Source organism: Schistocerca serialis, chromosome 7, assembly GCF_023864345.2.
Source record: "Schistocerca serialis cubense isolate TAMUIC-IGC-003099 chromosome 7, iqSchSeri2.2, whole genome shotgun sequence".
NCBI lineage: Eukaryota > Metazoa > Arthropoda > Insecta > Orthoptera > Acrididae > Schistocerca > Schistocerca serialis.
In genome coordinates this window covers 497,296,709-497,323,561 of record NC_064644.1, presented here as the reverse complement: position 1 = coordinate 497,323,561, position 26,853 = coordinate 497,296,709, and positions in this window count along the sequence as shown.

Sequence of the window (26,853 nt, the reverse complement as noted above, 5' to 3'; positions counted from 1 at the left end):
GAAGTACTTCGAGGAGGAAGCCTTGGTGTCATCCAGTTGGAAACCTACTTGTTTCTTCCGTTATGTCGATGACACGTTCGTCATCTGGCCCCATGATAGGAACAATCTCCTAGATTTCCTTACACACTATAGTGTCCCCAGTGAGGTAATAAGAAAACACTTAAAAAACAGTATTTATAAAGAAGAGACATTTAAAAATTGAATTATATATATATTATAATGTACCCGTAAAATAATAATTTCTCTGTGAAAGTTTCGAGTGCAAAGAAATATAACAAAATGATCTAAAGAGACGACAAGATATGCTCTTTTGTTAATTTTTAAGTCGTCTTCACTTCTTCTCTTGTCTTGGTTGCGTGTAGACGGACATCTTGCGAGTGCTGGCATATGTAAGCATATTTGTATGAATTAAGCAGATAATATATTGATTTAATATTATTGTGCACTTTTAATTTGTAAGAGGTGATCCCGATTTCATGTCCGTCTTCCTTGAATTAACCCGCATTCAAGTAATTTACAGTTCAACAATCGCAGCGGCCGATGCAGCCAACGACGCAATTACGCGGCGATATTAACATATAAAAAATTTGCGGAGGCGAAAAACTCGCCCGATATTAACATAATATTCATTTTTCTCCACAGCCGCACGAAGTTGCAGAAATACGCAGTTTAAGGTTCTTATTTTCAGAATACCATAGCCGAGAGCCAGAGCCAGGACTCCGACTATGGTTAACGGAGGTAAGAAAAAATACTCTCGCGCGTGTGTGGGCCGCAATTGTAATTAATAACTAAAGATTTTTTGCTGACTAGCCAAGGAAATTAATATGAAAAGTTTATTCCATGGTTCAACTTATATGATCATGTCTTAAGATTCAGCGAGTCTAACATTCTTTAACGTAACAAATAATTTAAGATTAATATTGTTAAAAAGGAGAACTTCACAAAAGCATTTAATCGTAAATCAAAATTGAATGAAATATCATTTTTATTAAGGCCCACCACGTAAGTCGGCAACAATCAAAATAATAACAACAATAATATATTAAATTACGACGGCCGATGGACGCGAGAACACCTAAACTCCATACATCCAAACATCAGATTCACTATGGAGACCGAAGCAGAAGGAAGATTACCATTCCCGGACGTCATGGTCAAGAGAAGAGCTGATGGTACCCTGAGCCACGGTGTGTACAGGAAGAAAACGCATTCTGACCTATACCTGCATGCAGACAGCTGTCACCACCCTTCTCAGAGGAATGGAGTACTAAAAACACTAGTTCACAGGGCACGCAGCATCTCAGACGCAGAGAATCTGCCCCAGGAACTGGAACACCTCAAAACCGTGTTCCGAAAAAACGGGTACTCCGAATGGCAGATTAGACGCGCTCTCCGTCCCAACATCACAGCACAACCTGTGGAGACGGATGAAGTCACGGAAGAAGAGTTAGCCACTGCCTTTATTCTGTACAACGGTGCACTATCTGGGAAAATCGGCCGTATATTAAAGAAACACAGAGATAAAACCGTCTTTTGCCCGCCCAATAAAACACGGGCATTACTGGGAAGTGTGAAAGATGACCTCGGTTTGAGGAAGGCAGGCATATACCAAATTCCATGTGAATGAGGGAAGACTCATATCGGACAAACAGTACGCACCATCGAAGTTCGTTGCCGAGAACATTAAAGGCACACTCGACTGAAATATCCAAATAAGTCTGCGGTAGTAGAGCACTGTTTGTCCGAGAAACACGAGATGGATTATGAGCGTACCAAGATCCTGGCTCAGACCTCTAAATATTGGAAAAGCGTTATAAGGGAGGCTATCGAAATTCGCACCAGGAAAGATCTTATCAACCGAGATTGCGGCTACAATCTCAGCAAGGCTTGAGACCCGGCATTGAATGTAATTAAGAAGACTCTCAGCAAGAAGTACGAACTGGCGACCAGGGCGGACGTAGCAAGAACATCGACGCTACGACAGATTCCGACGCCCATGTTTTCGTGACGCCGGCGCGCGGGCGCGGACGGCTAAGAGAGCGGCCTGCTGGGGGAGGGGATTTAAATCGGCCGCCCGCCCACAGGAGCTCAGCTCGTCAGCGCACCTGACGATGGTGACATGTCTGAACGCCGAAATATTGTGCCCGTTGGACACTATGAACCGGCAGTATACCCGTGGACTGCTCGAGCAACAAATACGCCGGGAGAAACTGAAGAATCACGTTAATTATAGTCACACACAGCTTTAACATGCTACAGAAGCCTACGATTTTAGTAACAGTTGATCCAATTTTCGCGACAAGACAGCTACAGGAACAATAATACTAACGTGGTTTAGATCCGCTGATGGGCTTCCTGGATACTGAAAAAGCATCTGATAATGTATGTAGAAACAAGTTATGGAAATTGCTAGAGAACAGCGGTGTAGAGGAGCAGACTATTTGGAGGATACATCTACATTTTCCGCAAGCCACCTTATGGTATTTGGTGGAGGGAATTTTTCGTACTAATGTCACTTTACTCTTTTCCTTTTCTTGTCTGGAATGGTTTGCGGAAAGAATGAATGCTGATATGCCTCTGTGTGCTCGAATATCTCCAATTTTGCCTTCGTGGTCTTTTCGTGATATGTACGTAGGAGGAGGGAATAGATTGAGTCTTATAGAAACGTACGCTGAAGGAAATTTGACGATAAACCACACATTGATGCAGTGTGCGCCACTGGAGTCGGGTGAGCACATCCTTGACGGTTTCGAGCTTACTAAACGAACCTCTAACGTAACGTGCTGCTCTCCTCTGGATCTTATGTATTTTCTCTTGCAGTCCTAATCGCATTTTTTTATAAGCTACTTCCTTTGCTGATGGACTACATTTCCTGAGTATTCCTCCAATGAATCCCAGTCTTGCATCTGCCTCATCTGCTACAAATTTATGTTGTCGTTGCATTTCAGATTGCTCCTGAATATTTTGTGGCACTAACTGTTTCCAGCGATTGTTTCGCAATCGTGTAATTATGCAATAACGGGTCTTTGTTTATGAATTCTCAGTACGTTACATTTGTTTATACGGAATGTCAACTGCCACTACCTGCCCCAAGGGTAGATCCTTTGCAGGTCTTCCTCCATTTCGCTACAGTTTCCTAGCGTTACCTCTGTACAACAGAATCAACCGCGAGAAGCCTCGTAGAACGTTATCTACCTGCTCATTTATACTGGGAAAAGTAATGGCCCGATAACCCAACCTTACTTTTGTGTCTGATGATTTCTCTCCGTGGAGAATGCCATGCTGTTTACTATTTACTAGAAAGTCTTCAATCCAGTCACACAGTTGGTGTAATATTCCATACTCCCAGATTTTGGACATTAGACGACAGTGCTGAACTGCATCGGATAAGGGTGTGACTTGTGGGAAATTGGGAGAATGGCGATTGGCTGGAACAGAAAAATGCCTTGTGGCAGGGAAGTAAACTTTCGCCATTGCTTTGGTGTCGTGTGGATGAGGTAATGACCGGAGTGGTGCAAGTAACTGTTGAAGGAAAGACATAAGCAATCGTGTTTACAGAGATTTGGGAAACAAGGAGGAGGAAGAACAGGAAGAGAAGTGTGTATTGCAATGATTAGTACAAAGAAATGGGATCAAATTTAGCAAAAGTGAGTGCGAAATGGTGATCACAGCCAGGAAGAAGGAAAGAATGACAACTGGAATAATAATTGTTGGACAACGACTGAGGAAGGTGGAGAGTTTCAGGTACCTGGGAAGCTCAATACATTAGATGGAAGAAACGACAGAGAAATAAATATCCGGAGATCATGTAGAAGCGTCCCACAATAGTTTTAGAAACCCGATACGAAGCAAGGATGTCGCCCAAAACAGCAAAATGGTTGCATATCGTTCGTAGTATACTCCATTCCTGATGTATGCCTCAGACTTCAGTAACGAAGGGAAACGGCAGAAGCTAGGTACAGACTAGCGAGATGAAATTCTTGAGAAATAGCACTGAACTGTAAAATATGTTCAGTTTGAGGAAGCAGAGGATCGGGAAGTTAGTGGAGGAGGAACGATTACAGGATAGAATAGAGGAATCAAAGCTTATCTGCTATGTACATGCTAAATGACTGGAGGAGAAGATGACACCTAGAAAGATATACGAAATGGAAGGAAAGGGAGAAAGACCAAGACGAACACCTACAATCGTGTGGGTGGAAAGAGTGAAGGACTGCGTGTAAAAGAAAGGCGGACACAGGTCACGGAGGAGGCGGGGGGATGGTGGGAAGATAAAAGATGATGGAGACTCTTATGTCCCAAACAGTCGTGCCATTGGCTGGAAGCTGTACAAGATGGTGATGAGTACGATGATGATGATGATGATCATGATTATGAAAAGCTGAAAATATATGAAATGTTTTAATGTAATAAGAATAATTTATTTAAATCAGTAACTTACTTCATGCAATTACGGGCTTAGTCAGAATTACACTATGCCATTTTTTGAAAACTAAGGGTTATTTTTCTTTTAGAGTAGTTCTTACTTTCATGCATAAGTCGGTTACCAAGTGTATTTATCGTTTCATCCGTCTTCGTCAAAGGGAACTTTAAAATTTATTTCTTGCAGCTCTCTACAAATTCTTTAAAAAGTTACACAGACTCTAAAGAATGAAATTCCACACGCACCGGAAGAATCTGGTATGAATTATTTTTGCTACTACAGTGAGGAAGTTTATCTTCTCCATCGTCTTATGTACCTCTCCCCAGTCGGCATTGAACATTTCACATGTGGGAATTGGTCCTTGAATTGTTTTCCAGTACGCGGGAATGTGCTCTACGAAATGCTTAATCTCGGTATTACCACATTTATGAAACGGTGGTGTGCAGCTAGCAAATGATGGTAATTGGAAATTTGTGGTGAGGTCTTATGGGACCAAACTTCTAAGGTCATCAGTCCCTAAGCCTACACACTACTTAATCGAACTTTAACTTACGCTACGGACAACACACACACCCATGCCCGTGGGAGGACCCGAAACACCGACGTGGGGAGCCGAGCAAATTATGAGGGCCAAAGATTTTCACAGGTCAGTTTCTACAAAATACATAAAGCAGGCGTTGAAGACATTAGAAAATGTGTTCGGTCTGCATCCTGTGCAGACGATATAATATCAGCGTCAAACTAAGCAAGTAGGTACATAGTAAGTGTTGGTTATGATCAGAATACGTCTGGTACTTACACAAAAAACTGATGCCAGCAGAGGCACTATTGGTAGTGTACATGATTAACCAGTATCGCAAATTTAATGGTAATATGCGGGATGATAGTCATTATGTAAGTAGCGTGGATAAAAGGACGCTATGTGCAAGAAGCATGAAGCGCCCTTTGAATGTATCCTGATAGCTAAAAGAGCCACGCGCACTTTGAATAAGAAAATGCTACTTGACACTGAAATCAATATAAAAGATAGGGTCGCCACCAACTCTAGCCACACGACAAAGAAGAAGTAGCACTGAGTCGGAAAATTACTTAATTTATTAATAAGAAAAACTCACAAAAGAACATTCATTGTAAAGTCATTGATAAAGAATGGGATGTAGTTATTAATATGATCCAGGCATTCTTCCCGTGAATCAAATATTGAGTAAAGTAAATAGGTCGTGAACAGCATGCGTAAGTGCAGCCTGCAGCAAGATTCGTGAAAACACGATCTATTCCAGAGCATTTGTTTCAGATAAAAAAAAGGGACACTAATCACTACACCTGTGCACATGGAAATGCTATAGGTGGGCCAACAAGGAAAACTACAAGGTAAATGGCGAAGGTAACGGCGACGTAACATCGGTACACAAGATAAGATTGAAGGCAAAATTATTTATTCCTTAAAACATTGATGTAGTGCATCTATAGACTGCTGTTGCATGCTAACTATGTACAATTGCTTGTGAAATACTACACGTTTCATAACAGACTCGCGTGCCCACTCGGTCCGCGGAGACAATTTCAATGGACCGTGACCAAATTTTAATCAAATGAGACAAAGAAAATTCACAAATACACAAAAATTACCAAGATCCGGAAAAGATTAGAAGCATACACACACAGTTGTAGGCACATAAACACTCACACTGAACCGAGGGCACTTCAACATATGCAACTCCCTTGTGCTGCGTTCCTCTCACGGATCAAAGTCAAGACTGCATTGGGAATCAAACTGAAAGTCTACAAAAGCCTTGCATTCCCTGCTGCAACCCAGCAAGTAAATCTTTATAAGACGAAATTCGAGACCAAAAGCTAAAAGCTCCCCTCTCTATGTGACAACGCGCCACTCGGTCAGTCCAACTCACCCTTCTTCAAGTGGAGCACAGCTGTGTACACTTCCCGTACCGGCGGCAGACTGCCTCCCGCTTCTCCAGCCTCTTCCACGCTCCGCGTGGACCGGAAAACCCCAGGATTCCATTTCCGCCACCAACCTAACGCAGGTGGATTTCTCCCAAGTAGCGGAAACCTCTTTTCCGACTTGTGGATTTCTCACAAGTAGCGGAAACCTCTTTGCCGACTTGACCACTACGAGAGTTGGCAATGAAAGGTGGCTACCGGACCCTTTCAATTAATTAAAATTACTTCACATGGCAAAAAGATCGTCTGACAATAAAACATGTAGTGACATACAAGAATTTTGCCGGCTGCTGTGGCAGAGCGGTTCGAGAAGCTTCAGTCCGGAACAGCGCTGCTGCTACGGTCACAGGCTCTTATCCCGCCTCGGGCATGGATGTGTGTGATGTCCTTAGGTTAGTTAGGTTTAAGTATTTCTAAGTCTAGGGGACTGATGACCTCAGATGTTAAGTCCCATAGTGCTTGGAGCCATTTGAACCTGAAGAATTTTCATAGCTCTTTGCTTGTTACGTACGTAGTTGAACAGTTAAACTTCTTGCAGTGTACCTGATGATTGCCTTAAGTGAACACAATCCTATGTGACCTGTGGTTCAAATGGCTCTAAGCACTATGGGACTTAACATCTGAGGTCATCAGTCCCCTAGAACTTAGAACTAATTAAACCTAAATAACCTAAGGACATCACACACATTTACGCCCGAGGCAGGATTCGAACCTGCGACCGTAGCGGTCACGCGGTTCCAGACTGAAGCGCCTAGAACCACTCGATCACACCGGCCGGCTAACACTTCAGAAATACCCGATAAGTTACGTTCTCCATTCCGTTAATTTACCAAAAGTGAACCAAATTGTTTATTACATGACTATTAAATCATTTAGATATTGTATTACCCGCTTAGAAAATTTAAAAATAAATGCCTCCCCTGAGTCTGCAAAATTTTTATAGTCTCACTGTTTTAGGAATCTCATTTTGCAGGTTTTATAGGAAGTCTCTACAATAGCTTAGAAAATGGGTTAAGCAGAGGAACTGCTACATAATTATCGATACCAGCTTTGCTACCCTTTTTATGGAGGGGTCTATCAATAGTATACTGAAGCGTATCTGACGATATGACGCGAGATAATAGAGAAGGTTGGGTTGGGTTGTTTGGAGGAGGAGACCAAACAGCGAGGTCATCGGTCTCATCGGATTAGGGAAGGACGGAGAAGGAAGTCGGCCGTGCCCTTTCAAAGGAACCATCCCGGCATTTGCCTGGAGCGATTTAGAGAAATCACGGAAAACCTAAATCAGGATGGTCGGACTCAAGGTTGAACCATCGTCCTCCCGAATGCGAGTCCAGGGTGCTAACCACTGCGCCACCCAGTAACAACATAACAAAATTTCAGTAATTTACTTCAAATATTACCAGCTGCATTGCAGCTGCAGTTTTGAGTAAGTAATCAGATTTACTTTACGGAAGCAGCTTTAAGGAGCTGTAAGCATATGACATTGTTTTTCGCATATGCTCAGTGAGTATATCTATTGAGTTGACAGCTCTCGTGTTTTAGCTAGAAAAGGAAACGACGACGAAAATAAACTATTCACTGTTTTGCAGTGTCAATCAGTTCACAAGGAGAACGCTTAGTTTATGATAGTGTTTTTATGTGACCGATAAAGAATTGCACAGGATGCGTGTGTATAGTAACATGGAAGTAAATACTTTCGAATGGTATATGATGGCACTGGGTATCGCGAAGCGCCATAACGCAATACAGAGAGGAGTTGGCTCTGAAAATATTGCATAGCGTCGCCTTTTTTTTTGATCTCACAGAAAGATTTCCCGCTTTTTAGCTCACTTCTTACGATACATTTCTACTATGGTTAAGTGAATTACACTCGTACAGGGAAATAATTTTGTCCCTACCACCCACCCCTCCCGCAGAACTGTAACTGGTTTCCTCCAGATCGAACTTACCGTGTCGCCGCTATTTAGTGACCTCTGTCACGAAGGTACGCAGTTCACCCATTAAGCCTCAAAAATTTAAGCGACAAGGAACACAAGTGCCAATAGTCGTTATCTTTTTTTTAATTTGTCTTTTGTTATAATGGTTTCCATCACGATACTGTAGGAATCCTGCCAGGAGAAAAATCAATGACAAACTTCAGGTTTAGAAAGACTACATATTAAATTCTCAATGTTTTCGTGCCTCTTTAAGCTTAGTTGCCGGCAGCAGAAACAGTCACACAATGTTACAAATCACCTCTGATGGTGTGTACATAGGCCACTGGAAAACACTCACGGTGACGGGGGAAATACGACTGTTGTTGCGTAAAAAAGGTCTCGTTTCTAGAAAATACGAATGAGGAATGTGTTGTGGATGCGGCCGACCTACTTGCTTGCTCCTTTCCACGAAGGACCTTGTTTAAATACCCATCTCTTTTTTCCTTTGGACCGTAAAAAAAGAACAGTTATTTACAGTGCCCAAGTTCTTGGAGAAGAACACGCAAAGAGCAAACAACTGCTATCCTGGTGACAGCAACAAAACAGCGAGGACGTAAATTAAACGTTCTCAGAAGTCAGCGCGCGCCCTGGCAGTACGACTACTGTAGCCGACTTTCCGTTACTGCGGCATCCGTTCGCTGGTAAACAAAATGCAGCAAATCCTATGTCTTGAAAGAAAGATTTGGTTCTTCTGTAAGCATGACGGTAGAGAGTAAATCAGAGAATCGCAGCAGCAGCACCAGATGTATTTCTCGTAGGCTATCCCACTTTCCGCTACCTGGAAAAAGGAACAGCGCCCCCCCCCCCCCCCCCCTCCGATCACCTTTCAAGACCGATTTTTGATGCTCTAATCCAAGTCGCTGTTTGTCGTGTCTCTGTAGTGGGTCACATGTAATTTAGCCGGTAAAGTATTGGAATTTTACGTAGATACTGAACGGTCTACGGCTGCCTTACTAGCGCTTGCCACAGTAACAGATTCAAATGGTTCAAATGGCTCTGAGAACTATGGGACTTAACTTCTGAGGTCATCAGTCCCCTAGTACTTAGAACTACTTAAACCTAACTAACCTAAGAACATCACACACATCCATGCCCCAAGCAGGATTCGAACCTGCGCCGTAGCGGTCGCGCGTTTCCAGACTGAAGCGCCTATAACCGCTCGGCCACAGCGGCCGGCACAGTAACAGAATTGGTGACATGTTGTTGTTGTGGTCTTCAGTCCTGAGACTGGTTTGATGCAGCTCTCCATGCCAATCTATCCTGTGCAAGCTCCTTCATCTCCCAGTACCTACTGCAACCTACATCCTTCTGAATCTGCTTAGTGTATTCATCTCTTGGTCTCCCTCTACGATTTTTACCATCCCCGTTGTCCTCCAATGCTAAATTTATGATCCCTTGATGCCTCAGGACATGTCCTACCAACCGATCCCTTCTTCTAGTCAAGTTGTGCCACAAACTCCTCCCCAATTCTATTCAATGCCTCGTCATTAGTTATGTGATGTACCCATCTAATCTTCAGCGTTCTTCTGTAGCACCACATTTCGAAAGCTTCTGTTCTCTTCTTTTCCAAACTATTTATTGTCCATGTTTCACTTCCATACATGGCTACACTCCATACAAATACTTTCAGAAACGACTTCCTGACACTTAAATCTATACTCGATGTTAACAAATTTCTCTTCTTCAGAAACGCTTTCCTTGCCATTGCCAGTCTACATTTTATATCCTCTCTACTTCGAACATCATCAGTTATTTTGCTCCCCAAATAGCAAAACTCCTTTACTAATTTAAGTGTCTCTGTTTTGGCGTAGCAAGACAGCCACGCCACGGAAGCAGCCGAAAGGCACGCGCTAAGCTCACGCAGATGGGCGTGAGGTCTGAAACAGGATACGTAATGAATGCTATAAAGAATTTATATCGTAGCCATTGACTTAGCTGAAGGCTATTCTAACTATCTGCTCTGCAAATGAGCGAGGCTTCGACAGTGTGCATCGCTAGCTACGTCGTCCGTACAACAGGGGCGAGTGCTATCCCGTATCTCGAGACCTGCCTTGTGGTGGCGCTCGGTCTGCGATCACACAGTGGCGACACGCGGGTCCGACATGTACTAATGGACCGCGGCCGATTTAAAACTACCACCTAGCAAGTGTGGTGTCTGGCGGTGACACCACAGTCTCATTTCCTAATGAAATTCCCTCAGCATCACCGGACTTAATTGGACTACATTCCATTATCCTCGTTTTGCTTTTGTTGATGTTCATCTTATATTCTCCTTTCAAGACACTGTCCATTCCGTTCAACTGCTCTTCCAAGTCCTTTGCTCTCTCTGACAGAATTACAATGTCATCGGCGAACCTCAAAGTTTTTATTTCTTCTCCCTGTATTTTAATACCTACTCCAAATTTTTCTTTTGTTTCCTTTACTGTTTGCTCAATATACAGATTGAATAACATCGGGGAGAGGCTTCAACCCTGTCTCACTCCCTTCCCAACCACTGCTTCTCTTTCATGCCCCTCGACTCTTATAACTGCCATCTGGTTTCTGTACAAATTGTAAATAGCCTTTCGCTCCCTGTATTTTACCCCTGCCACCTTTAGAATTTGAAAGAGAGTATTCCAATCAACATTGTCAAAAGCTTTCTCTAAGTCTACAAATGCTAGAAACGTAGGTTTGCCTTTCCTTAATCTTTCTTCTAAGATAAGTCGTAAGGTCAGTATTGGTGACATGCTCGACACTAAATCGGTACTGTAGCTACCGTATTGAAGCTGAGTTTAAGTTGTCTGTAAAAGCTAAAGACGTTGGAATCGCACAAGGAAAGTTCGTGAAGTTACGGCAATATCAAGTACTGCAGCAGTAACCGATGCAAGTTATCGACTGTAGTAGTTAACCCAGCTGCAAAAACCGCTGTTGGCGCAAAAGGTGCAAGGAACTAAGCTAGTTTGAAATCTGTCGCTACGGCCTCCGCCAACGTTTTCTCCAGCTGATATATGGATGTGTTACCATGCATACGACACTTATAATATAATGCAACGAGATTCAGTGTTATCCTCTAGCACAGGTTTTCTTTCGAAATCCTTCTCCAACTGAATCTGTTTAGGGATCACTATCAATGGGATCGTTGCACGTTAATTTCTGTAATGAGAGACATGAGGTGCCTACTCCCTTGGACATCATGCAATGGGATACTTAAGAAGCTGATTGACAGCAGCTGGGAAGCCAACCCGCACCTCATAAGGACATCTGCACTTGAGCTTTGTGTATCAGCCGCTGAGTGTGCTGCTCCTGTGTGGAAAGCTTCAGCTAATACTAACCAAGTTAATATTGCGATCAACGATACTGCAAGGATCATCTCAGGATGCTTGAAGCCAACACCAGTGCAGAAATTGTATCCGATTGTTGGAGTAGCCCCACCCAACATTAGGAGGGCCACTGCTGCAGACAGTGAAAGAACAGACAAGAGAACGACCGCCGACATTCTCTGTTTGGTCATCAGGCAGCAGTATCCCGCCTTAAATCCCGCAAGAGTTTCCTTGCTAGGACTGCGCCAATGGAGGGAGCACCAGAGGCAATTCTTCTTGCAACATGGAAGAAAAAAAAATGGCTCTGAGCACTATGGGACTTAACATCTTTAGTCATCAGTCCCCTAGAACTTAGAACTACTTAAACCTAACTAACCTACGGACATCACACACATCCATGCCCGAGGCAGGATTCGAACCTGCGACCGTAGCGGTCGCGCGGCTCCGGACTGAGCGCCTAGAACCGCGAGACCACCGCGGCCGGCGCAACATGGAAGAGCTCACTGCCCGTAGAAGTATCACCAAAAGAAGTACTAGTTCCTGGCGCTTGCAAACCTACAATACCTTGTATGGAGGTCCCTCAACCGCATAAAAGAGGGCGTCCCCCGATGCAAGACCAACCTGAAGGAATGGGGAATCATTCCAGCGAGTGCAGACTCCTCTTGCGACTGCGGGGCTGAACAAGATCCAAGTCACCTACTTGTATGCCTCTTCCTGGACAACCCATGCTCAATACAAGAAGAAAATGACAAAGCTACCGCAGCTGCTATTTTTTTCGAAATGCTGACCGGACACAGAAATGAATGACGAGATGACCTAGAAACAGCACACTGGTCTGGTCAGTTAGTCATCGCGAGTACTACTTTATCGAGAGATCGACATCTGTGGAAAGGATGAGGTGTGCAGCAAGGGGAAGTAACGACGAGACAGGCTCAACACAAGGAAAAGTACTCAGTTGTCGGCGCAGCGGCATTCAAGAGCAAGCACCTCCCACAGTTGGCAAGACGTGGCCGCCTATTACCGCAAGCAACCGATGTGCATCTTGTGCTGTAACTTTGGCGCCAGACCGTCGGCACTCTTGGTACACCACTGGCCATTAAAATTGCTACACCACGAAGATGACGTGCTACAGACGCGAAATTTAGCCGACAGGTAGAGGATGCTGTGATATGCAAATGATTAGCTTTTCAGAGCATTCACACAAGGTAGGCGCCGGTGGCGACACCTACAACGTGCTGACATGACGAAAGTTTCCAACCGATTTCTCACACACAAACAGCAGTTGGCCGGCGTTGCCTGGTGAAACGTTGTTGTGATGCCTCGCGTAAGGAGGAGAAATGCGTACCATCACGTTTCCGACTTTGATAAAGGTCGGATTGTAGCCTATCACGATTGCGTCTTATCGTATCGCGACGTTGCTGCTCTCATTGTTCGAGATCCAATGACTGTTAGCAGAATATGGAATCGGTGGGTTCAGGAGGATAATACGGAACGCCGTGCTGGATCCCAACGGCCTCGTATCACTAGCAGTCGAGATGACAGGCATCTTATCTACATGGCTGTAACGGATCGTGCAGCCACGAACAGTTCGACGGCGTTTGCAGCAGCAGTGACTAACGACCCGTGGCTCTACCCTTCATTCTATCCCTGCGAAACCCTACATTTCAGGAGGATAATGCACGACTGCATTTTGCAGGTCCTGTATGGGCCTTCCTGGATACAGAAAATGTTCGACTGCTGTCCTGACAAGCACTTTCTCCAGATCTCTCACCAACTGAAAACGTCTGGTCAATGGTGGCCGAGCAAATGGCTCGTCACAATACGCCAGTCACTACTCTTGCTGAACTGTCGTATCGTGTGGTGGTTGTTCTGGGTACTGATTTCTCAGGATCTATGCACCCAAATTGCGTGAAAATGTAATTACATGTCAGTTCTAATATAATATATTCTAATATATTCGTCCAATGAATACCCGTTTATCATCTGCATTTCTTCTTGGTGTAGCAATTTTAATGGCCAGTAGTGTATTTCTACGCCAAACGGCCAAAATTGGTGCTGTTTTTACCGTACCAAAACTTTCAAAGCAACTCTCCTACCCTTATTTGCAACATTACTGTTGATTTAAATAAATGCGCCATGGAAGTCACACTTCATGGTAAAAATCAGTGGTGGACAATTTAATGAGGTGAGAAGCTATTCTGACCATATATAGTTATTATTTTTAATGGCCGACAAAAAGATTATTACGACAAGTATAAGCTATTTTAATTAATCATTTGCCACGAAGGGATTCGTAATATGCCACCAATTCATTCCTCCAATTAAAAATACCCTACTAACAAACTATTTTCGCTATGTATTTTTAAAGAGGGAACTGTAAATGCAGTTTCTCAGACCTGATCCTGAAACGAAGTGCTACAAGCGCTCTAACGTTAAGGTCATCACATCGTGATGCCTTGCTCGGCCTCACTCCAAATAATCAGATACGAAGAAGATTAGAATATAACGACGTCAGTATGGGTGGAGCACGATGTCAAATTATGGAAAGTACACGGAAGGAGTTCGGCCACATCTTTTTCAGATGAACCATCCCTGCGTCAAATTCGGATGATTTAGAGAGAACATGGGAGATCTTCATCTCAGTGCCCAGACAGCGATTAGAAACGCTGTCATCTGGAGTCCAGAAAGCTGACCATCACGCCAGCTCCCTCGGTGCAGTTGTAGGAACTCATGCACTGGAAGTCGGAGAACCATCATGGGGCGACGTTGTGGCAAATACACAAGCGCCTAAAGTCGCCCCACCAGCACAAAATTTATTTTGTTCTGAAGCAGAAGTCCCAAAAGTAAAAGTGATACTACAAAATTGCCAAGAGAAATAGCGAGAAAATTAGCGTAGTTCAACACCCTCTCACTCCCTGAAAGGATTACAGAATGTGAACTACAGTTAGAAACTAACGTTGTGCCCACGTTATATACAGTATTTTACTCTTTCGTAGCGTTCCCTTTGCCGTCGCAGATGGATGACGGGGAGGGGCAACCCGTATTCGAATCGAGAGCTTGGCTTAAGGAAAGATAAATGACAACGGGCGGCTGGCAGCAAAGTTGTATCTGGGGACCTATCTCCGCCGACAACAACCACAGCATTCAATGTTTGCAACTGTGTTTCGTCGTTTTTCTGAGACAGGGTCATTTCAGCAAGTAGAAAATCAAGAAGGACGTACCCGAAACGTTCAGATACCAGACTTGGAGAAAAATGTGATTAACACTGTGGAAGGAAACTAGGCAGTGGAAGGTAAGCCAGACGACCGTGTGAAACATTCTCCATGACAATTGTTACTACCCTTATCGCTTACAGTGTATGCAGGGCTTACTAGCGACAAACGTTCCACATCGGCAGCAGTTTTGTCACTGGTTTCTTAACCAGACAACCACGATTCCTGGACTTGTGTCATCCATACTATTCACACGTGAGGAAATCCTTACGCTGAATGAGATATTCAGCTTTCATAACAGCTATCTGTGGGATAGTATGCAGAACCCCCATGGTATGGTGACAGCGAACCATCAGCATGGGTGCAGTCGGAATGCATGGGCCAGAATAACTGGCGATCGTATTTTGAAACCAGTCTCGTTTCCACGTTGCCTACCAGGGCGGAACTGTCGGCGTTTCTTGCGAGTGACTTTCCCTCCCCTTGCTGGAAGAAGTTCCACTGATGATTCGAAGGGTTACGTGGCTGCTACATGATGGTGCTCCAGCCCACTTGGCCGTTAACGTCCGGACGCATTTTAATCGTGTCTTCCCTGGTCGATGGCTCGGACGAGGGGGTCCAGTTGCATGGCCTGCTCATTCACCGGATACCAATCCGTGCGATTTCTGGTTACGGTGCCATCTCAAAAGTTTTGTGTATACAGAGCCCGTTCCAGGCGTGGAGACACAGGAGCAGCACATTCATGGCGCCTTTGACAATGGTTGAATGCCACATGCCCGATATGAACGTGTGAGACAGAACATGTGCATGCGTTGAGCCACATGGAAACCATTTTCGACGTATACTGTAACTGTGGCTGCATGGTACAGCTCGTAATAGAGTGCAATCTCTGTAGCAATATATGACGGAATAAATGTTCTATAGCATGGAAACCATACATTTCCGGACATAATTTCATTAGACGTTTCTTGTTCCGCATTCTCTCACTCATCAATCCCTGGAGTTTGAACAGGGTGGAAAAAATCACCTCGTATGTGTTGATATCCTTCCATGTTTAGCTATTTCTTAAAAGCAGTAAGAGGAACATATCCTAACCAAGAAAAACACGCTCACAACCTAACACCATATCTTCTGTACTTTACTGTTGGCACTACACACGATGGTATGTAACATTCTGCTGATATTCACCAAATTCAGGCCCTCTACAGGTTTGCACACGGTATAGTGTCATACATTTCTCCAGATCAGTCGTTTACATTCGTCCACAGTACAGTGGCGTCTCTCTTCACACGGCTTCAAATGTTGCTTAGGTCTGACTACTGATACGTGTGGCTTATGAGGCGTTTCCCGGCCACTGTAACCAGTTCCTTCTAACTACTTATCCTCAGTCACTGGGCTAGCTGGTATGCTGGTAACACTTGAGAACTCACAAGTGGTTCCTTCCACCAATTTCAAGCGTTTGTTTAGGACCACCCTTCGCAATGCTAGACGGTATATCAGGTCTCTGTGGTCTTGGTTTATCTGTGGCTGCCCCTCCGCATTTCTACTTCACAATCTAATCACCAACAGCTGACTTGGTCAGGTTTAGAGTGGTTGAAATGTCACTGATGGATTCGTTTCTCAGACGACATCCAATGACTTGTCTACATTCGAAGTCAATGGGCTCCTCTAACCTCCGTGATTTCCCTAAATCGCTTCAGGCAAATGCCGGGATGGTTCCTTTGAAAGGGCACGGCCGATTTCCTTCCCAATCCTTCCCTAACCCGAGCTTGCGCTCCGTCTCTAATGACCTCCTTGTCGACGGGACGTTAAACAATAATCTCCTCCTCTAACCTACCCATTCTCCCGCTGGTGCTTCTCTACTGGGAACACAACAGTGCCTGTCTCTCTTTAAACTGGCGGTTCCGACCCCCGTGACGCCTACTTGTTAATTCTGCGATACATAGGGTATCCGGATACCTTTGTCCAGACAGTATATTCACATTTACCTAACTGATCACGGGAAATCGCATAAAAAGCAATACGCCACCTTGCTGGTGTACCAGACCAATTGTGGCTAATCGAATAAACTGACTGGTTTAGGATCTCAATCGCCTCACTGTCTCACGATCTAAAGCGCCGTGCGCTAAATTACATTAGGAGTCTACCTCTTCATACTTGCGCTGTTTATCACTGCCAGTCCGCCATATTCCGACGTTTAAGTCTAAATGGCTCACTCTCGTATCGCTGTCCAGCACTTACTGCACGTGAAGCCTGTTTCGGTACACATCGCTATAACACAAGTCAATACCGAGACACGGTGGGTGTACTTTGTCAGAAGTGGTCCACTTATCTGTTGTTTGCCGAGGTAAGTAAATCCGCGCGTCGCGATCTCAGACATGCCGGAAACCAATTGTAAACAACGGTGGACCACTTAACTTGCTTCTTGCTCTCCTATTGTTGACCTCATTTCTGAAGTCCCATCTAGTTTCTGCTACATAGTGTCACTACAGTACAATAACTTTCACATCTTTGAAGCAAACCTAACGTAGTGTCTTTCACTGCATCAGACCGAAAATATGAGTTACTAGTCAAAAGACAGACAGCAGTCACAGAGTTGTAAAAGACAGTAAGACAAATCCTGACCTTTTCGTTGTTGCTTCTTCAGTAGTGGAAAACATTTTTATTTCACATTTGTGTTTGAAATCTATGACCATAAACATGACTATAAACTATTCCATATCAAGTGTTAGAACATCTCTGCATTCAATATTCGTTCTTATTAGACCCAGTATTGTGGAGTGAAGTAAACTACGAAACACACGTAATGTTAAAGAAATCAACTGTCGCTCAGTTTTCTAGAGCCATTTCAACTTCCATGGTCATCTCAAGGTAGAGCTGAATAGGCTGGAGGAGCGGAACGTAATCACGCCGGTTACAACCAACTAGAGATAGGGGAGTGGGGGGGGGGGGGGGGGGGGGGCGTTACGCCCCAATTTGTCGTGCGGAAATCTGGCGAGAATTTTGGGCTGTGTGGCGACCTATAAAGTATGGTAAATACACAGTACGAAATTTGTAGGAATTCTATTTTTCGCGTCGAATAACTCATATCAAAGCTAGCAGTGGGGTAGGGTTGAGGAGAGAAGGTAGCGCATTGTGTGGGGCTCGAGAAGGAACAGACTTTTTCAAAATTGTCTTACAGCTACCATATCACTCGTACAGCTCGCCACCGGAATTCTTAACGCCAACTGCCATTCAGTCAGTTCATCAAGTTTTGCATCACCCCGATTCTCAAAAATTATGAAGATATACGTTGAATGTGGATATTGTATCACAGATACAGTCTCAGTAACTGTTCAGAGATATCACTAAACCCGTCTACAGACGTAAACGACCAAGCATGAGCAGCACCAATTAGTCGGAGGGGGTCCGACAGCCGATCACTTCCAGTCATTCCACCAGGAAGGAGCTACACGGCTCGTGTTGCCTGTAGTTCAACCATGCCTAGACGGTCAATACCGCGGTTCGATCACGTCCGCATTGTTACTTTGTGCCAGGAAAGGCTCTCAACAAGAGAAGTATCCAGGCGTTTCGGAGTGAACCAAAGCGATGATGTTCGGAACTGGATGAGATACCTAGGGACAGGGGCTGTCTATGACATGGTTCAAATGGTTCAAATGCCTCAGAGCACTATGGTCATCAGTCCCGTAGAACTTAGAACTACTTAAACCTAACTAACCTAAGGACACCACACAACACCCAGTCATCACGAGGCAGAGAAAATCTCTGACCAAGCCGGGAATCGAACCCGGGAACCCGTCGATAACATGCCTCGCTCAGGTCACCACAGGGCTACAATTGCAGTTGATGACCGCTACCTACGGATTGTAGCTCGGAGGAACACTGACACCAACGCCACCATGATGAATAATGCTTTTCGTGCATCCACAGGACGTCGTGTAACGACTCAAACTGTGTGCAGTAGGCTGCATGATGTGCAACTTCACTCCCGATGTCCACGTTCTCTTCACCAATTAGTGTCGCATATGCCTTCAACTAGACAAATGTCGGAGACGTGTTTGGAGGCAACCGGGTCAGGCTGAACGCCTTAGACACACTGCCCAGCGAGTGTAGCAAGGTGGAGGTCCTCTGCTGATTTAGGGTGGCAGTATGTGGGACAGTCGTACGCCGCTGGTGGTCATGGAAGACGCCGTAACGGCTGTACGATACGTGAATGCCATCCTCGACCGATAGTGCAACCGTATCGGCAGCATACTGGCGAGGCATTCGTCTTCATGGACGGTAATTCGTGCCCCCATCGTGCACATCTTGTGAATGACTTCTTTCAGGATAAAGACATCGTTCGACTAGAGTGGCCAGCATGTTCTCCAGACATGCCTGGGGTAGACTGAAAAGGGCATTTTATGGATGACGTGACCCACCAACCGCTCTGAGGGATCTACGCCGAATCACCGTTGAGGAGTGGGACAATCTAGACCAAGAGTGCCTTGATGAACTTGTGGATAGTATGCCACGACGAATACAGGCATGCATTAATGCAAGAGGACGTGCTACTGCGTATTAGAGGTACCGGTGCGTACAGCAGTCTCCACTACCTCCCTTGAAGGTCTCACTGTATGGTGGAACAACATGCAAACTGTGGTTTTCATGAGCAATAAAAAGAGCGGACATGATGTTTATGTTGATCTCTATTCCAATTTTCTATATACGTTCCGGTACTCTCGGAACCGAAGTGTTGTAAAAATTTTTTATGAGTGTATAACGTTGTAATGTTAATATCCCTTCATGCATTCGCTAATTGGATGGCATCATAACAAAAATGTCCGAAAACAGAAAACGAGGAACGTAGAAGCACTGTCCTAGACGCTTCAAGCTAACAGGCAAAAGTGCTATTTGAGTAAGTGATTTTTTTTTTTACCAGTGTCGAATATTTAGGATATACATGGTGTCATATAATTAGTAGAAAAATTGTTACGTTTGAAAGTAAACATAACTGGAACCAAACATTTCTCATTAAAAATGGACCTGCAGAAGAGTCATTTAAGAGACAATTGCGAATGTGTGATTATGACTCACCACTGACTTGAGTATGAAATATTGTGGTAGCTACTGTACTGATCTGAAATGCAAACTTTTCGATGAAGTCCCCATCTAACTGTGTCCAAAATTCAAACATAGCCTACCTTGACATTAAAAACAGTACTGCTTCACAATTCACATGTTAGAGATTTCTGTACTCTCCTACTTGCTAGGGGAGGTGTTCAACACGTCATGCCAGTATTTAGGAGCAATACACTCGTCTCTGCAGTGAGCTACAAAATTCTTTCTAACATACCCAGATTATCTCATAAATCTTGACAAAGATAAACGATTCGCTGCTCCACTCGTTGAATCGTAGCACTGGCAGTGCTGCACATTTCGAAAGAAAAATCGAGAGATTGAGATCAGGTCGCTTGGAAGTCAGGGTACAGGTTCTGCTCGACCTATCCGCGTTGGACAGTACTAACTCGCTGGGTGTTGTTTAAATCAGCAGGTAAATGTGTCGATTCCCTAGCAATTATGTGCCACATACCCCAACCATGCACGAAGTTTGAGCCCAATTAGATGGGAACATAATGGAAAAGGTTACGCTTCAAATACATTGGTATTAAGTAGGGCAGTATCTTATAATGAAATCAGGAGCAACTCGTGACCACACGTTACCAGTTATCTCGCAAACGGCGCACTTCGCACTTGTGGAACCATGTTTACTGAAATTTTTTTGCTTGTTTTACCCTGTACTTTCACCAGTGTTAGTTTTCACCGTTAAGTGTGACACACTGTGTATTTTAAATAAGTACAGCTTCAAACCAACACAGAGACATATTGGCATTGCCACCCTTAGCTACATCATGCAAGCATGAAAACAACATATAATGGTCCAGTTACAATTTTTTTTTGTTCGTCTCTAAAATATTTATTTCAGACATAAAGCTAGGAAAATATTAAATTGAAGCAATTGCTGCGCGGTTGGAGAAGGCTGAAAAGTACGGAAAAATCCTTTGATCAGTACTTTCGGGGAACATTTTTTTCATGATCACATTTAAGAGCGTAAGAGACGCCACCCAACTTCCCGCTCTACTCAAGTAAGAGTGTATAGAAAATTGTAAAATGGGACGTGTTGAAGCAGTACTCTATTTATTGTTAGGGTAGGCGATGTTTGAATTTTGGACACAATAAATGGGGACATAACCAAAAGTTAGCATTTCAAACACATTATAGTAGCTACCACAATACAGTAACCAGTATACTGACGTGAATGCGACACAGGCGTTGAGCAAGGAGCACGGCGTCCAAAACTCGACGCTGCCTCGCAGAAATAGGGAAATTAAGACACTGTATTAGTCTATATGAAGTTGATATCTGTTCTTTCGGACATGTCCGAAAGAACACATACCATCAGTGACTTTCCGGCTCTCTAGAATGAAATGATAACTAAATCAAGACCGTAAGCTGCCGACAGGCGTTGATACACATCAACGGGGACATTGAAAATGTGTGCCCAACCGGGACGAGATCCCATGATCTCCTGCTTACATGGCATATGCTTTATCCATCTGAGCCACCGAGGGCACAGAGGATAGTGCGACGGCAGGGATTTCTCCCTTGTATGCTTCCCATGAGACTCACATTCCCAGCATAAGGTCCACGCACTACATTCGTAGTGCCCCTGCCCATTACAATCTTTGTTCGTGGCAGACAAACTGACCCGAGTCCCGTAATAGTTCGGCCAATTCCTGTGCATCCGCACATACGAAGGCCAATGGCCGGTTAGCCTTAACTACACTCCTGGAAATTGAAATAAGAACACCGTGAATTCATTGTCCCAGGAAGGGGAAACTTTATTGACACATTCCTGGGGTCAGATACATCACATGATCACACTGACAGAACCACAGGCACGTAGACACAGGCAACAGAGCATGCACAATGTCGGCACTAGTACAGTGTATGTCCACCTTCCGCAGCAATGCAGGCTGCTATTCTCCCATGGAGACGATCGTAGAGATGCTGGATGTAGTTCTGTGGAACGGCTTGCCATGCCATTTCCACCTGGCGCCTCAGTTGGACCAGCGTTCGTGCTGGACGTGCAGACCGCGTGAGACGACGCTTCATCCAGTCCCAAACATGCTCAATGGGGGACAGATCTGGAGATCTTGCTGGCCAGGGTAGTTGACTTACACCTTCTAGAGCACGTTGGGTGGCACGGGATACATGCGGACGTGCATTGTCCTGTTGGAACAGCAAGTTCCCTTGCCGGTCTAGGAATGGTAGAACGATGGGTTCGATGACGGTTTGGATGTACCGTGCACTACTCAGTGTCCCCTCGACGATCACCAGTGGTGTACGGCCAGTGTAGGAGATCGCTCCCCACACCATGATGCCGGGTGTAGGCCCTGTGTGCCTCGGTCGTATGCAGTCCTGATTGTGGCGCTCACCTGCACGGCGCCAAACACGCATACGACCATCATTGGCACCAAGGCAGAAGCGACTCTCATCGCTGAAGACGACACGTCTCCATTCGTCCCTCCATTCACGCCTGTCGCGACACCACTGGAGGCGGGCTGCACGATGTTGGGGCGTGAGCGGAAGACGGCCTAACGGTGTGCGGGACCGTAGCCCAGCTTCATGGAGACGGTTGCGAATGGTCCTCGCCGATACCCCAGGAGCAACAGTGTCCCTAATTTGCTGGAAAGTGGCGGTGCGGTCCCCTACGGCACTGCGTAGGATCCTACGGTTTTGGCGTGCATCCGTGCGTCGCTGCGGTCCGGTCCCAGGTCGACGGGCACGTGCACCTTCCGCCGACCACTGGCGACAACATCGATGTACTGTGGAGACCTCACGCCCCACGTGTTGAGCATTTCGGCGGTACGTCCACACGGCCTCCCGCATGCCCACTATACGCCCTCGCTCAAAGTCCGTCAACTGCACATACGGTTCACGTCCACGCTGTCGCGGCATGCTACCAGTGTTAAAGACTGCGATGGAGCTCCGTATGCCACGGCAAACTGGCTGACACTGACGGCGGCGGTGCACAAATGCTGCGCAGCTAGCGCCATTCGACGGCCAACACCGCGGTTCCTGGTGTGTCCGCTGTGCCGTGCGTGTGATAATTGCTTGTACAGCCCTCTCCCAGTGTCCGGAGCAAGTATGGTGGGTCTGACACACCGGTGTCAATGTGTTCTTTTTTCCATTTCCAGGAGTGTATATGAACCATCGCTAACCGGAAATGTGCTTTTGGGCGGGAAAGGTATGGGACAGAACGGAATACTGTACCGTTCTGTGCAAAAACATTTCAAACTACATATTTCTTTTTTCCCTTGTTTTTTTATAAAGTTAACTTACATTAGAAAGAGTACAGATAGCGATTGAATATTAAATCAATGGAAATAATATTTTCAGCATTTTATCTTCCGAAATAGGAGATATACAAGTCTCTAACGAGTTTAACGTACCGAAAACAACCTTGGAAAGACACATTCGTAAAGTTAACAATAATACCAAGTACAGAGTTGACAAATCAGGTGTACACTGCAGAATAAGAAGAATTTTTAGTACAACGATGAAACATCTCATTGTCAGACAATTAGCCTATCAGTTAGCAGAATCAAATGGCTTACCACACAGATTTTACACAGAAACTTGTCTAGCTGGGCAGGATCGGATTATAAGATTAATTACTAAGCATTCTATGTTGTCTGTTCACAAGATAGAAAATACATTTGGATCATGATGGATGGGTTCAGTGAAGTAACGGTAACGTTAACGGTGTTGAGCAGTAAAAATAACTGTACATTTTTCAAAATCTCATTAAAATATTCACTTAGTATTAACAGTTTTTGAAGATTCCGTACTTCTTAATCTTAACTTGTCGTTATATAACGTTATGTCTTAGTTTTAAGATGATATTCCTAATAATATCGCCAGCGGGGATGGCCGAGCGGTTCTAGGCGCTACAGTCTGGAATGCGCGACCGCTACGGTCGCAGGTTCGAATCCTGGGTCGGGCATGGATGTGTGTGATGTCCTTAGGTTAGTTAGGTTTAAGTCGTTCTAAGTTCTAGGGGACTGATGACCTTAGACGTAAAGTCCCATAGTGCTCAGAGCCATTTTGAACGTAATAATATCAATGTATATGCAGCAAAATTGGTTCAAATCGCTCTGACTACTATGCGACTTAACTTATGAGGTCATCAGTCGCCTGGAACTTAGAACTAATTAAACCTAACTAACCTAAGGACATCACACACATCCATGCCCGAGGCAGGATTCGAACCTGCGACCGTAGCGGTCGCTCAGCTCCAGACTGTAGCGCCTAGAACCGCACGGCCACTCCGGCCGGCCTATATGCAGCAAGTTCAGAATAAAATGCCCTCTCCCATTCTGCGCCATGGATGGTGCTGAACGGGAAATATGCACGCATTTCTTTGAAAAAATGTGTAAAAATACGTGACATACAGTTTAAGCGATTTTCAAGCAAGGTACGTTAGGTTATACTACAAAGTGACTTTCCATACCTTGTGTTCCTTTATTTTACAAAAGTTGTTAGGCTTCGAGTTCCCGTATAGGCATGTGGCAAGTTCAGTTTCTGTTCGCAGTGAATGAGGACAAAAGTTGCAGAAATTTGCCAATACTGATACAGCGTACAATCTACCATGCACTGTACAGTGGCTTGCAAACCTTAGATGTGGGGGTGACGTAAATGTTACATTGATTACACACAATTTACTATGTCCGTCTAGTAGGGCATTCAGAATCCAGCCACGGCTGTAAGTAGGTACGTTCAACCACTCACAGTTTACACGTTCATAGTTACAGAGCGTTTGATTATTAATATAGCACTCTGCCTCCTACAGCTATTCCAGGTGCGCGAACACCGAAGTTGTGGACCAATGCCACGTAGCAGCCAAACTCGACAGCAGAAATGCTACAGGAAGCGTTCCCAGATCAATTTCAGTCGCTCCAAGACACGCGTACAACGACACGGCGTAATATCCTGCACATCCAGTTAAAGGTTTCAAAGCGGAACAGGATTAAGTAACGGCTCAGAGGATAGTGCGACTGCAGGGATTTCTCCCTTGTATGCTACCCATGAGCCCCACATTCGCAGCATAAGGTCCACACACTACATTCGTAGTGCCCCTGCCCATTACACTCTTTGTTCTCGGCAGACAAACTGACCGAATCCCGTAAGAGTTCGGCCAATGCCTGTGCATCCGCATATAAGAAGGCCAATGGCCGGTTAGCCTTAACTATATGAACCGTCGCTAACCTGAAATGTGCTTTTGAGTGGGAACGATGTGGGACAGAACGGTACCGTTCTGTGCAAAAACGTTTCAAACTACATATTTCTTTTTTCCCTCGTTTTTTTATAAAGTTAACTTACATTAGAAAGAGTACAGATAGCGTTTGAATATTAAATCAATGGAAATAAAATTTTCAGGATTTTATCTTCCGAAATAGGAGATATACAAGTCTCTAACGAGTTTAAGGTACCGAAAACAACCTTGGAAAGACACATTCGTAAAGTTAACAATAATATCAAGTGCAGAATTGACAAGTCAGGTATTCACTGCAGAATAAGAAGAATTTTTAGTACAATGATGAAACATCTAATTGTCAGACCATTAGCTTATCAGTTAGCAGAATCAAATGGTTTACCACAGAGATTTTACAAAGAAACTTGTCTAGCTGGGCAGGACTGGTTTATAAGATTAATTAATAAGCATTCTATGTTGTCTATTCACAAGAAAAATAGGTCTGAGCACTATGAGACTTAACATCTGAGGTCATCAGTCCCCTAGAACTTAGAACTACTTAAACGTAACTAACCTAAGGACATCACACACATCCATGCTCGAGGCAGGATTCGAACCTGCGACTGTAGCGTTCGGGTGGTTCCACACCTAAGCGCCTAGAACCGCTAGGCCAAAGGGCCGGCTATTCACAAGGCAGAAAATGTATTTGGTTTATGAAGAATGGGGTTCAGTGAAGTAACGGAACGTTAACGGTGTTGAGCACTAGAAATAATTGTACATTTTTCAAAATCTCATTAAAACATTCACTTAATGTTAACAGATTTTGAAGATGACGTACTTCTTAATCCTAACCTTTCGTTATATAACGTTATGTCTTAGTTTCAACATGGTATTCCTAAGAATATCAACGTTTATAAAGCAAGTTCACAGTAAAATGCTCTATCCCATTCTGCGGCGTGGATGGTGCTGAACGAGAAATACGGAACGAGAAATATGCAGTTTCTGTTCGCAGGAAATGAGGACAAAATAACAAGTTTGTTTGTGTGGCCATCCTCTGCAGCAAGCATGTAAATGCTTCTACAATGAAATTTTCACTCTACAGAGGCGTGTGCGCTGAGATGAAACTTACTGGCAGTTTAAAACTGTGTGCCGTACCGAGACTCGAACCCGGGACCTTGCCTTTCGCGGGCAAGTGCTCTACCCAAGCACGACTCACGCCCCGTCCTCACAGCTTCAATTCCGCCAGTACCTCGTGTCCTACTTTCCAAACTTCACAGAAGCTCTCCTACTAACCAGGTCCCGAGTTCGAGTCTCGGTCCGGCACACAGTTTAAATCCGCAAGGAAGCTTCATATAAAAACTTCTTTTGTAAATAAAACTGCACTTTCCCGCTGCTAGTTACTTTATTTATCCCAGACGCGTTTCACCTCCTCCTGTTCTAAGGCATCGTCAGTGGGATCTATGACGATACAGGTTTGTTAGTTTTACAGTATTGAACAGTTCACTTCGCGATTTTATTGTAAAAATTGTAATTACTTACGATTTGCTGATCTGCGTTTCCTCATATCTGGTCTGGACAAAATATTACAGAAATTTGACAATACTAATACAGCGTACAATTCACCACATACGACTGTACAGTGGCTTGCGAAGTTTAGATGTGGGGGTTGACGTGGATGTTACATTGA